Here is a 14,606-nt window from a genome sequence, read left to right on the forward strand (position 1 = left end):
TATTGTACTATACGGTTTGAACTTTTTTGGGAAGCTAGAACAATTAGTTTACTGCAGGGTGCGAAAAGAAATTTTCTCAAAAATTGCAATTGATCGGAATTGTAGAAAAAATACTGAACGTTGCATTTCACAACTTTTTTATGTGGGCCTATATTGAAAATTTAAAAAAATACATTTTGTGGATCTGTGTGAATTAAACATATTCTGAAAATTTCGACGTTCCAATGAGCTACAAACGTTTATAAATGGTTAAAATTGCAGATTTTATCTTTTCTCTTACATCTTTCAATGCCGGTCGTTTTATTCCCGCATCAGCCGATTTCGATGAAACAAAACAAAACGTACTTTTTAAATTTTCAATATAGGCCCACATAAAATACATGTAAAACGCAACTTTTCGTATTTTTTCTACAATTCCGATCAATTGCTATTTTTTAAACAAATTTTTATCACATCCTGTAGTAAACTAATTGCTCTAGTTTCCCAAAAAAAGTTCAAACCGTATAGTACAATATTAAAAAAGTTATCGTCTTTATTAGAGCGTCCGAATATTAATTCGAGTAACTGTTGTTATACAATCTAAATATTTTCTTCGCAAATACGAAACATAGTTCCATTTCAACAACAAAATTTACCCCCCGAGAGTTCCTCGAATTAACGATATAAAGAAAAATTGCCGTCGCTAGAAAGTTTGCAACATTTAATTTCCATAAAAAGAACTTTCCGTATCTCGAACAGCTACCGAGATAATCAACACAATACGCGCTCACGCCAGACACCCGGCGAGTACAGCGCGGTACACGTGTCCGAGAATTTTTCGCGAAGTAATTTTCGTCCGACGAGTTGGTTGGGTAGGTGACCGAGTATATGTATTTTCTAGGATCGTCTCGGCGCGGAGCAACAAAAGTTGACTGGTCCGCATCAACGGAATGGTATCGCGACGGAGGGCGGCCAATTTGTCGGGCAAGCGATTCATAGGGACGATCAAGCGCGACACCTTCGATCATCGGCGAAGTTATGAAAACAGCTGCGAAGCGTTACGTGGAAATGGAACACGGAGAATTGCCGGCGTATTTTCGCTCTCATAAGACTCGGGAACGGCGGAAGTCTGTGTTCCCGTGTAGCCCGGGAGAATTTGTCGGGCGGGATGGAAACTCGGAATTTTTCGTCATACGGCATGCCGGCCACGTACCGCATGACACAAATTGAAATTCTTGTTTCGTTTATTGATAGTTGTCGCATCGGCCAATCGCGGACGTATCGACTTCGTTACGTCGACATCGCACACAGCGGGCTATTTGGCCCGAAAAGTCGTTGAGAACTGATTTAGCGTCATTTATGAGCTCAATGTCATAATATAGTGAGTCGTTGAATTCGTCTAAACGTTAGCTATAATGGTAATTATTTTCACGGTGCTCAGGTTCGATCAATTTCTACACTAAATGAATATAGCTAAGAGAGGCATGAAACGTTATGATTCGGGTTTGAACCAGATTATTATAACACAGGATTAATATAAATAATGGTGTATTAACATGTTCGCTACCACCGTCACAAATATGTGACATCCATAATCTGACAGTTCACTTAAAAGCAGTAAAATGAATTTTATGCACTCTCTCTTCGTTGATTAAAGTCATAGTAGAATGCATAATTTTCAGAGTATCTGTGACTTTCTTCTGCTAAACTGTTTTAATAATTTAAAATTGGGTACATTGTGTGCATTTAATGAGAAACTTTCGAACAAGGAAGGTGAGCAACGAAACAAATGCTGGTAGCGAACATGTTAAGATCCGAAAATTTATTGTTCTTTTTCCCACAAAAGAGAAATTTGTATTGACAAATAAACATAATCTTGACGATACATATCAACAACAGTAGAAAGCTTCTAGCAACGTCATTTATAATTTTCGAAAATTCATGTCGACACGAACGTGTCGATTCACCTATAACCAGTTCCTCCTTCCGCTGTATTCTATTTTTTAATAAACATTCGCAGCTTCTGTCAATTTTTATTTACTCAATGTATATTTCTCTCGAAACGATTTGTTCCGCGTGTCGGAATGAAATATGTTCTATTATTTATTTTTCCGTGAGAGTGAATGAACGATACACGACGCTTCAATTTTCCCATTGTGAAGTACAACACTTTCGAGCTCTCCGAAATTGCAACAACATTGATGAAAAATTTAAAGTAATACGAATATATTTGGTATTTTGTATTGTATGTAGACAGATATCGAGGTTATTTTAAACAATTCCATATGACATTAAAAAATAAATCATTTTGTAATAAATGCGAGTCTCATCCGAATGGAAAATGACGTTGTTCAAAATACTCGTTAATGTCCGAAATGTTCGATAAAATGTTGAATAAAATATACGTGGATAATGTGAACAGTAGAAATTAAATACTGAGAAAATTATAAAATGATATATATATAAAAAGCCTTGCATTAATGAGCTTGAAAATCCAAAACCAAAGAGGATTTAAGAGTTTAAGTACTATAAAATTTTAAAAACGGTTCTCTTATCTCTAGATAATCTTTCGTTTTTGGCATTTAAAAAGTCGAGATAACAGCATTAAAAAAGCTTTAATGATGTTCCGAAAGATCTTATAATTCAAGAAGTTTCATATTCCTTAGCTTAACGCGTTATTTTATTTTATTCCACCTTTAGAAACATGTATAATTAAAGAGAAATACCACGGAAAATATTTATTATTATGAACGCAAACTGGGATAAATTCTGTTTCAACGTTATGGTCAATTCAACGTGGCAGACAACTTCAGCGGGTTATGTTTCTTCATTACGAACCCGATTAAAAATGTATTCTTAAATTTATTACGTGGGTCCACCGCTTTTTGCGAGGCAGGTTCGGCGCAACGAGGAGAGGTCTTACAACGTGCGGAAACGTTGACGAAGATGGGATGAAGCGTTCCAACACTCAAGGATTATCTTAATACTCTCCCTGCTCATCTCTGTCTGGCTTAAGTCTACTCTGGTGGCTCTTTCTCTTGTTCTCTAGAGGGTAGACACTTTCATTGGGTTCGTATCCTCTGACAGACGATTACCCTTGCTCGAGGGGACAAGTAACGCCAGGCTCGATAGATTTAACATTGTTTTGTTACGGATAAGGATTTCGAAAGAAGTAAATTTTCTGGCTCAATTGCGAGACATCGTCGGAAGTGTCAAGACTGTCCAGAAGATGTTCGACTAGGGAGAACATATAAGGGGTGGGTTCTCCATGGCAATATAAGACGAAAATAAAGAACGGAAAAATTCCGATTTCGGCTTCGTTTTTCAGTTATTAACGATTTAAAATATCCCCGAAATGCGGCAATCCGACCAGCAGAGGTGCACGTACTCGTGCACCACTGTCGGTCGGGTTGCAGCATTTCAGGCGGATCTTTAACACTAACAAGGAGAACCCCCGCCCTGTCCCGCACGGATTTAGTTGAGATTTTACAGAGTTATAGATCTTGTTCCCCTGATTACGAAAATACCCCATTATAGGGGCAGACACTCAATAGTTTTCGAGATATTTGCAATTAAAATTTCGTAACCGTAAAATATCAGTTTAGTTCAGATTTTTATCAAGCAGTTTTCAACAGCAGCGAACTGAACTGCTACGCCGCAGGCCTGGGCTCGAATCCCTTCGTGGTAAATTATTTTTTATCGGTTTTTTTCGTGGAAAATGCATTTTCAATGTTAAATAAATTGTTAGCGATTTTTTAATTGTTCATTTTCATCTTTCCATGGAGAACCACCCCTCAAATTTTCTCCCTAGTCTAACACCCTGTATAGCAAAGTGTGAACCTTTCTGGAAATTTTCTTTTATTTATCCGCGACATCAGCTTGTAAAATCTCGGTTCGCGCGCAGCAATGGCGTATCACTGCGCGTCGGACGATTTCAGGTCGGCAATATTAAAGGAATATTAATGTCTGTTAATTAATCCAGCTTTTTCCTGAACCGAGCCGAATCGACGGTGCTTTTTAACGGTCGGCGAAATCCTCTCGGAGGGTGGCTAGTCTCTAAAGGCGGGGATGAAGATAATAAAGAGGTCGCCGCCGCCGCGCCGCGCTGCGCCGTGAGAAATTAGCCTTCTTCCCGGCGATTTCTCCGCCCGTGTTCGCCTAAACGTGGCGTTGACCTCCGGAGGAGAGAGTGCGTCGCTGGCGTGGAGACTTGGTAAACCGTTTCGTTAGTTAGCCGAACGGTAATCGTGTGGAAAAGCAAAAGATCCAGGTGAAAAATCATCCGCAGGAAATGTCGCAGCAGAGATTTGTCTGCGCTCGAATCTCCGCGTGACCTTCCGGTTTTGCATGGTCGCGCGTTTTCGCGGAAGAACTTGCTGGCTGCGCCGCACAGTGGGACCTTTCATCCAAATCGGAGACAAAATCAAAGAACTTTCGATAGAAATGAGGTAGAGCGATGAAATTTTTTTTAAATTAAAGCTGAAACTTCGCAGTATATCGGAAAAATAGGGAGATTATGGTAAGAACGTTTTTCAACGTTGAGTAAATTCGTTAAACTTGCACAATTTCAAGAAAATTGTGTTTTTTCCAATACCACGCGCGGAAAATTTTTTTTTTGAACATGCTGTACTTCAATTCTCGTAGATTATTTCACGCTGATTTCAAATCTGGTCTCAAAATTTGTCTACGACCTCAGAATATTGCAAAATCGATTTCTTGAAATTCTACGTGTTTAACGAATTTTCTCAAGGTTAAAAAACGTTCTTACCATAATCTCCCTATTTTACCACGCTTATATTAATTTCCCATATTCTGCGAAGTTTCAGCTTTAATTTTAAAAAAATTTCATCGCTCTACTTCATTTCTATCGAAAGTTCTTTGATTTTGTCTCCGATTTGGACGAAAGGGGTCCCACTGTGCGCCGTACATCGAATGGAGGAGTTTAGGAGAGAACATTTAATCTTTCATAAGGTATTGGGTTGTGTAATTAATTCCCGCGTTTTTTGTATTCAATTTTTTTTCTCGCGATTTTGTGATTTGTTAGGTATTTGTATTAGGGTTTTCTTGCTCTCTGCAAACCTATCTGCTTCAATTTTTTGAATTAATTAATTTTAATCATTTTTCAGGCTTTTTCAAATTGGAAGTTCCAGGAGGCAGAAAAATTCATTTTCGACATCTCACTCAAGTTGTGTGGCACCCAAGCTCCAAGCTTTTGAGTAAAGCCCATGGAGTGAAGATGGTTGGCGATGGTCAATCACTTTTTTATTTATTGCACAACCCAATATTTTGTAACCAATATTCAACCATTTCGATCCAGAGTTGCAATTGTTAGCTATTTATATCCAGTCCAAGAAGAAAATGAGCATGCAAATGTCGAAAGCGATTCTAATTGGTAGTGACTGATAAAAAAATGTCCTTTTAACTAATTAACGAAATCGATCGCACTAATTAGCACAAAAAACGGAGAGAATCAAATTATTGATACGGATCATGACCACCTGTGACGGTAACCGTGGTCATTATGCAGTGCAAGTAACAGGGTGAAAAGCAGCATCGTAAAAAGTCGGTGCACGGACGTAGCCGCTCGATCAATCGGGAAAAACATGGCTGGCATTTGTCGTTAACGACGCAACGGTGCCCGGTCTGCATTCGTAATTCGACGTGTGAAAAATTACAAAACTCAAAACGTTTAATGTTGTAACAAAAATATTGTCCACCATTGCCCGCTAACGTACTCTTTCGTGGTGGATTGTGTTGCTGGTCGACGACCCCGCGGTTTCCTAAACTCTATCGGAAGTAGAATTAATTTCTCGGAGTAAATGATCCCAGTCGACAGACGAGAATATTCTATTTATACCTCTATGAGCGACGCTAAGCGGGAGACAATACCGGCACACTATGATGGCGTTTAACCCGGGCTTAACGGGGTTTAATCCTGGCTCCCTTTAGCCCTGGGTCCTGAAAATGGTTGGCACAGGTAGCTAAGTCGATCCACTGTTCCAATTCATTCGCACGTGGTCGTTAAACCACCCCCACCTCTCGCCCCGATACCCCTCCGAGGGGGGTATCAATGCAACGGGGGCGGAAGCCTTTCGACGTAAAATCCACCTCCGTCTCCGCGAGATAGGATTAATGTACCTATTACTGCGGGTGTACGTTTCACTGCGATATTTTTCCCAATGAGATTAAGATTCGTAAAAATAAATATTTTGCCATGAATAATATTCAAGAGACTCGACAGAATGTATTTAATTATTAGACTGCGCGGGTGTTTATGCAATTTTTTATTATTTTGTAGACGAATTTGAAGAAAGTGGAATAAAGTGCTATCTTATTACCAGTTTCAGCAGCCTTTGCAGATCTCCATAAACTAAAAATTGTACTGGATTCTGTCGAATCTCACATTCCAGCCTTTCCTGAAAATTCTCAGATGCCATAAATGCATCAAGATCCGCAGTCTATTAATTATTAATGTGATATTATACTACAGTGTTAAAATGAATAAAAGATTTATTCATTTGAATGTAATAAATAGACTTTGCAGAATAGATTTTGCACGAAGATCCGCAGTATAGTAAAAAATGAAAAATGTATTCGTTACTGTACACAGAATCAGTTTAAATTAATACCTAGATACGTAGTTTGTTTCCGTACGCTCTCATATTTCGAATTCCAATCCGCAGTAATGGGTACGCAGTAATTGGTTCTTTTTCGTCCGTAGTAATACGTGCAAAATATTATCGATTTTATTTTTTGATATTTCCATCGTGTGTTGCATTTGGTTTAAGGGAGCTACCAATCATTATTTCATGACAAATTAGGAATAATATTAAAATAATGTACGATACCGCAGTAATCGGTACAGTTATAATAAATGTTGAAATTTATTCCCAAAATTAAAAAACACGCACACATGGTTAAATTGATTCCGGGCCGGACCAATAGCTCGTTGCACTGTCCGATTGTGTTCAACTGCAAAGGGTCAAATCAAGCAAACATAACACGTGTTCCATGCACATTGTGTTACGAGCGGGCAATCAGAGGAATATAATAACGTGCGTACAATTATCAATGGGGGACACTATCAATAACGGAACAATTATCTGTGCGATGATTCGTTACAGAGAACCATATTCCGCTCCATAGAAACTGCACCGAACAAATCCTACCAGAACTTGTATTTCACGTTTTCACTATTCAATCCAGCTTCAACATTGCGAGCCGCGCGCACCGTAACGGAATTTTCATTTTCACGATCCGTTTGAAGCATAGCCGAGGTCCACCCTTGTGACCGATGAAGTTCGCATTTTCTGTGTTCGGTATCGCGGCGCTTTTTGCGGCAATCTTGAATTTCGATTCAGAGATTTCCGCGGTCGCGTCGGCTTGGCAGCGTTTCAAATTATGTTCAGTTCTATTGACGGACCGCTGTGCTTTGAGCGCTTCGAAATACCGTGTCATATATTTACTGAAATGGTCTTCAGCTAATATACAGGGTGTCACAGATTTGCTCCTCATATAGGTAATATATTTGTTGTTTTTAAAGATACGTCAAATCTCTTCAAGAAAAATTTTAATGGTCCAATGAAGACCTCGCACGATGTCAAAAATATATAATATGTCTGTATGTTTTTGTAATTTTAGAGACCTTAAAAGGTGACCTTAAATTTTTTAGAGATACATCAAATCTCTTCGAAACAATATTGAATGAAGACCTCGCACGTAGTGAAAAATATTTGTCTTTATGTTATTGTATTTTTAGGGTTCTCAAGGTCACCTCCAAATTTTTAACGATACGTCAAATCTCGTCAGGTCAAAGTTGAATCGTCCAATAAAGACCTCTCACACGAAGTCAAACATATTTGTTATTATGTTATTGTATTTTTAGAGATCTCACGGTCACCTCCAAATTTTTAACGATACGTCTAATCTTTTCAGGTCAAAGTTGAATGGTCCAATAAAGATCTCTCACACGATGTCAAAAATATTTGTTATTATGTTATTCTTTTCTTAGAGATCTCAAGGTTAACATCACTTTTGTAAACATACGTCAAATGTCTTAACAAAGTAGAATGGTCCAAAGTGACTCACACGATGCCATAGAGAGAGCCCCCTAGTTTGTTTATATATTTTTAAGAGATATCAAGGTCACATTCATTTTTTTAAACGGAACGACCCCTGTTTGAACACCTACGACGATAGTCCTTTCCGTTAAGAATTCAGTGATTATTCAAGGTCATTCAAGGCCATCGACAGAGGAATGTGTCCGATAAGTACCCGTTTCCAGTAGAGTCTAAGCTTCAAGAGCTCACAGCTCGGGTGGTTATCGAGCGGATACAGTATCCGCGACAAAGAGCAAGCCCGCGGGGGTACATCGGCATTTTTCCGCTAAAACCGTCGCGTTGTCGTGCGTCGCGTAACCGGCCGCATATACATTCTGATTACAGGCCGGCTTTCAGCGGCCCTAATTACGGTCCGCGTAATTCGAACCTCCCATTCACCTAAATAGCCATTGTTCGCGCGTTAAAGCGTACGGAAGCGAGGACAGGGATGGGAAACTGATTACCGATATTCGCCCGCAGGAAGGGGACATGCGTTAGGGTGGTCCTTATTTCTCCACTTTCGATTTTTCTACCCTTAAATTCCGAGACTTGGTCGGAAAATGATGTGCACCAAACTTGGTAACAATTGGACGAAACAATTTAGTGTCACTTTGAACTCTCGGAGTCCTGCAAGGTCTTGGCCTATGCCAGGGTCATTTCGGACCCACGCCGATATTCCACTAATCCATATTGACAGACGCTGGGTCACGAATGACCCGATCATTTTATTTCGATACTTTGGAAATATTGTTGACCATTTTCTACGAAAATTGTGCACACATTATTTTCACAACAAATCTTACAGTGGTGGGGGTAGGGAAAAAATCTCAAAAATACTTTTCAACCCTATTGCTGAGGAGCACTCTTCACGTTCGGGGATTCTTGTTCGAGCGTGTCGCGAATTTCAGCACAGTCCGCAGCTCTAAACTCAAAGAGGCGTGCGGTATCGTTCGCCGGCGGAATCGCGAAAACCCGGACGAACCGTGAAACCGGAAATAGCCGTGAGAGAGCCGGGGCTAAATGCCGCGCGAATACGATCGCGTCACACTGCGCGGTTCCCCGTATGTCCTGTTTCGTCCTGTCCCGTTCTGTCCCAGATCGGCGCGATTGAAAATCGGGCTTTCGATTTCGAACGCGCGAACGACCGGACTGTTGCTCGTTCCATTGCGCTCGCACTGATTCCGATAGGATAACAAGCAGATTAATTATGAGTGTGTGTATTGCAGCCGCGGGACTGAATCGGCCGACGAAAATTACTGGACGCTTCAGATTTCAACTGACCGCCACCGATTCCATTATCCGTCTGCGGATATTCGAGATTTTCAACGGCTCGTTTTCTAAAATCGAATGTTCGAGTTGTTTCGTCACTGGGTCATTCCATGCCGAATCGATCACTTTTTGCAGGCACCATCGCCGATTTTGTTCTAACTGAAATATGTTGTAGTCCATGCGAAATTAGGGGGGGTTTAAGTCATCATTTTGCCGGTTTCGAATTTTTTTAGAAATGGCAGGCCTTCAATGTTTTCAATTTTTGCCGATTTCGGCGAAAACGGGCCTCACTTGCGAATTTTTATCTCGAGAACGGTTTGTCCGATTGAGCTAAATTTGTTTTTGTTGTATTCGGAAAGGATTGGGCTATTACAAAATAATTTTTTTCAACCTCGACAATCAACTTTATAATGTCGAAAAATTTAAACAAATTCTTCTTTTCCGTTTTTTTCGATGATGGGGCGGAGTGATTTAAATTTTGAAAAAAATATGGTTATATTCCTTGAAGTTTCCCCTTTAAAATGAGCCCTCATTACAACATATTTCAGTTAGAACAAAATCGGCGATGGTGCCTGCAAAAAGTGATCGATTCGGCATGGAATGACCCCACTGTGACTCTTATGACACGCTTACCCTTTTACATTCTGTAAAATATTTTGACGAAACCTATGCGAGACGTAGTTCCGCGAGAAATATTTGACGCGTCACTTTTTTTTATCGGCAGCCAATCGCATTAACACAAGTAATGTTTTAGTTTCCAAAAATTATGAGACTCTATTTAGATGTTCTGCAATTTTTAGAAGAATATGTGATGGGATACAGAATTTTGTCGAATCAATTTCCAACCGCATAATTTTTTTTCTATTAACTAAAACTAATCGTAATCGAGATATTCAAGGTGGTCAAGTTAGCTGGGACACCCTATATAAGGTGATCGGTAGGTGTTGGTAAAACCGAAAAGCAAGCGATTCCACATGTGGAAAATAAATTGATTTAGAAAGACCATGATGTTGAGAGATATTTTCAGCAGTTTAATAAATGGAATGGTTCGGGCAGAATTTTCTTTTTTTTTTATGACAACGTCGCGTATTTTGGAGAAGGATTCACTGGACTCCCTTGGTAAATAGAACGCAGAAAATTAACGCGGGAAAAGCAGGGAACATTGTCTTAAGCGGGCGGCGTGCTGCGAGGGATTAAATTTATACGTCCCCGGTTGGCTCTGTTGTGAAACGTATTTTCATTACGTAACTCGCATTTCCGCCCCGCGCTGAAAAACTACCGGTTTTCAAGGATGGCCTGTCTAATCCTGCTCCACCGGAGGGAAAACATACGAAAGGTTTTTCGTTTCCTGTTGCTGCGCGCGGAGCGCTTCTTGTCGAGCTGCGAGTAATAATTCTTCCATCAGATTTCCAACCGGTACTTTTTAACTGAAAGGATTATCCTCGGAAAAAAAAGCTACTAAATCCAATGGAACACCGTTAATTGCTGCACACCACTCGCATGATTGGCTGTGCGTTAAAGAAGAAATCATTTTGAATAGGGCAAACGGAATTAATGCAACAGTGGCGAAATAAAACAGAGTGGATAAATGGCGAAACCAATTAAGCATGCAGCGCCGATGCACAAAATTTTCCATGCCGAATGCGGAACACGATTTTCTCCAGCATTAATTAACAACTTGTGAAATTGTTGAATACCCCGTGCGAATATAAATCTCTACAGTTTTTGGAATTATACTTTTGTGTAATTGGTCCCGGCATCTGATGGAAACAATAATTCAGTGGAACCTCTATTTATCGAACCAATGTCAAATGTCATTGGTGAGTCTTGTGAAAGTCACATTGAATTTTTTAAATGCATAATTTTTATCGCACGTTCTTGTAGCTAATATCGAGACATTTTGAACATTTTGATTAGTATCTTGTGCAAAACAACGTTTCATAGCATTCACAGTGAATTTACATTTTTAATTCTTTTATACGTTTCAACCTTGAATGACCTTGCATGACTATATCGTTGAAATTGTCTCGCGGAGAGCTGCGAACGTAGGAGTTCAGAAATATGTGGTTCCATTGAGAAAACTAGGTTGACCTTGAAATCTCTTAAGCACTACCACCCGAATAAAAGATTATGTACACCACATATGTGGCTCATCGAAACCATACAACTTTTGTCTGAAACATTTCTTCCTATCTCAAAGAATTATTGAAATAAAAATAAATATTTAAAAAATATCATGTTTAAAAAACGGACTAAAAAGTATAAAATAATTTTTCCTAGCCCCACATACAGATTCCTTACCCCGTACAGATAGTCCTGAAAATTTAAAACGAAAAACGTGGGGCGCAAGATAATAGTAAGGAGTGTAGATAGTAGCTGCGCCGCTGGGAAAACTCGCACAACAGTTCATATCATTTGCAGTGCCATAAAATTGTTAGTGACTTAGGTTAACTATTCATCAATTATCTGTTGCATACGTCCCACGTTTTTCGTTTTAAATCTTACAAGTATTTTCATAGCTATTCAAAATTCACAATCACAAATTTTCAGGACTATCTGTATGGGGTTAGAAACCTGTATGGAGCTAGGAAAAATTATTTTATACTTTTTACTCCGTTTCATAAACATGATATTTTTTTAAATATTAATTTTTATTTAAATTATTTAATACTTCTTACTCCGTTCTAAAAACGTGGTATTTTTTTAAAATTAATTTTTTATTTAAATAATTATTTTCTGCTTTTTAGACTTTTGTGTGTGAAATTTTTCAATCGATTTTAAACATTTTGATGAGATTATAATAGAGACATGTAGTAAATTTCAGACGGTATTGCGACCGCGTCATATCGAAAACAAATGCCGCCATGGTAAAATAAAGGTTCGACGGAGAATCTCGGTGTAACTGTTCTTTCGATTGGTAAACAAACATTATAGTATAATAATACGTAGTAACTTTGTAAACACCGCATGGAGCTCGAACGCACACTGAACTCCTTCGGTGCAAAGCGGGTACAGTGGAGTGGAGATGAGTGAGAGTGAGAAGGCATAGTGGAGTAGGGAGCGCTGTCGCGCGGAGTGGGGATCGCTGAACGCGATCACGTACTACCCAGGGTCGCTCGGGGAGGTGTAACGGTTAAATTTAATAGTTTATATCTTCTAAACGCATAGACTCTAAAAAAAACTTTTTTAAAATATTACATTGTCATCCAGTTCTGAGCTACGTTTAAAATTTCAAATCTAGCTCATCGGGAATTTAGTTTAAACTCAATTTTAAAATTTGTACCGAACAGACAGACATACAAGAAAGCGAGCTAATAAAAACGTGGTAAAATATCGAGGTTATTCAGGGGTGGCTTGTCTCGGGTGACGCGCCCTGTTATTTCGTAGAAGTGGTTGATTTATGAACTTTCAGAATTTTCGTGCTTCGTCCTTCGGGTAAACCAAGAGTCCCGGTCACGTTGCGGATCTACCGTGGCGCATTAAATTACCTGTTAATGCGTACCATAGGTTATTGATTACACTGTCAATGGGTTTGACGAGGTTGTCGCGGGACCGATTCGAGCACGGCCGCGACCCTGCGAGAGCTTGTCCCCAAGGATGCTCGAGGAGGTAAGAGGCCAATAATGACATTAGTAACAGTGTCGATAATCGACATTGCGCACTAACGAGGATGCTGTTCGGTGAATTAATGCCGTCAGTTAACTATGGCGGCGATAATTTCGAACTTCGTATTAAGCAGCTGTGTCACGTGCCGGTACCGGAACCGGTCCGGAGCTTCTGAAAATTGACGTGTGCCAAAACTCGAAAACGTCCAGTCGAATCACGAAATTTCCGAGATCCCGTCTCGTACACCTCTAGAACAGCCGGGGATGAGCGGCAATACCGCGGGAGGACTGATTAGCACTGACAGCCCCTTATCTCGGTTAGTAATCGTCCTCCGGCGACCACCGCTCCTCGTAATCCTTGGGCGAAGGCGTCTTAAGGCCGGATATTAGACCAGAAACAACGGGCCGAGAGGTCCTGAGAATTTTTTTTGTTACAAATCTTTGTTTAACCGGCCACCCACTCTTGTCCCGACCGGTTTCCAAGAAAGAGAGAGAGTGAGAGAGAGCTGGTAAAAAGACGTCGGACGTGCTTTCTTAGAACTTTCAAAGCAGATTGGATGTTCTTCATTGTTCCCATTCCGGTCAGGATGAGTCCTGGATCCCTCGCCGACGAGTTTCAAAGTGTAGCGTTACGCGCGAGACCACCGCGCCGCGCCGCTTCGGCTGCTTTTAATACGCTCGACGAGCTGCCGGCGTCTTTTGTTTTGCTACGACCACGCTAACGACCTCGGAGTTTTGCGCATTTATTGTATTTCTACAGGATTTACCTACGGATTTTAAACCTTACACGCTCCTCCATTTTTGGAAGATTTGTCCATTTCATTTCCTGAAGTGCAAACTTCTCTAGGCGCACCGAATGAGTCTGATCCGTCACGCTCCGAGGTGAAACGCTACTCGGCTCCCCCGAGTTTACCCCAAACATTTTTCTAAATGGGAAGTAGTATTGATTTTTTGTTATCGTGATACACCTCTCTTCCTTAAACCCGATAGAATTTAGGTGCTTGAACCTTTTTTTTTATTACGCGTACTTACAGAGTATTTAACGGATTAATTAACGGTACGCAGTGCGTCTTCGGCCGGGCTGATCTCAGTTCGGGGACAGTCGCCGATCATCGGTGACAATCGGTCGCAAGGGTCCAACCGCGGCTTCATAATGTTCGCAAAAGTCAAAGTGAACACACGTACTTTTTGTTATCTCCGTGCCACCCCTCTGATCTTGTCAAACCGCGTGCCATTTCCGTGTTGAATCATTCGCTAGAAATCAAGATTGTTTGGCTTAATTGTTATTAGAATTAATTCTGTGTTCAAAAGCGAGTTATTAAAGTGAAAACTTCTTTAGGCGCATCGCGTACAAAATTTCTGCTGGGCAGTGAATGAGTCTGATCCGTCACGCTCCGAGGTGAAACGCTATTCGGGTAAACTCGTGTTAGATATTTAGAAAGATTTCAATCAAAACAATATTTATTTCGGAGTTTAGTAATCACGGGCACATTGTTTCTTTCTTAGATTATAATAATATTGAAGATGATATTCCTGTTGATACGATGTAGTATTGGCGGAGTTAGTTGGTAGCGAGACTATAGTAAGCTGGAGATCATTAGATCAAATCCCGGTTGTTTATATTATATTCATGTTGATAAATACTAAAGTAATA

The 14,606-nt window shown here is 40.0% G+C and overlaps 1 protein-coding gene across 6 annotated transcripts in view; it reads left to right on the plus strand.

The window, feature by feature from the left end:
- Window positions 1-14,606, plus strand: part of Glurib (Glutamate receptor IB) — a 383,859-nt gene that overhangs the window by 309,940 nt on the left and 59,313 nt on the right. The window lies entirely within an intron of this gene.

Source organism: Lasioglossum baleicum, chromosome 18, assembly GCF_051020765.1.
Source record: "Lasioglossum baleicum chromosome 18, iyLasBale1, whole genome shotgun sequence".
Classification (NCBI taxonomy): domain Eukaryota; kingdom Metazoa; phylum Arthropoda; class Insecta; order Hymenoptera; family Halictidae; genus Lasioglossum; species Lasioglossum baleicum.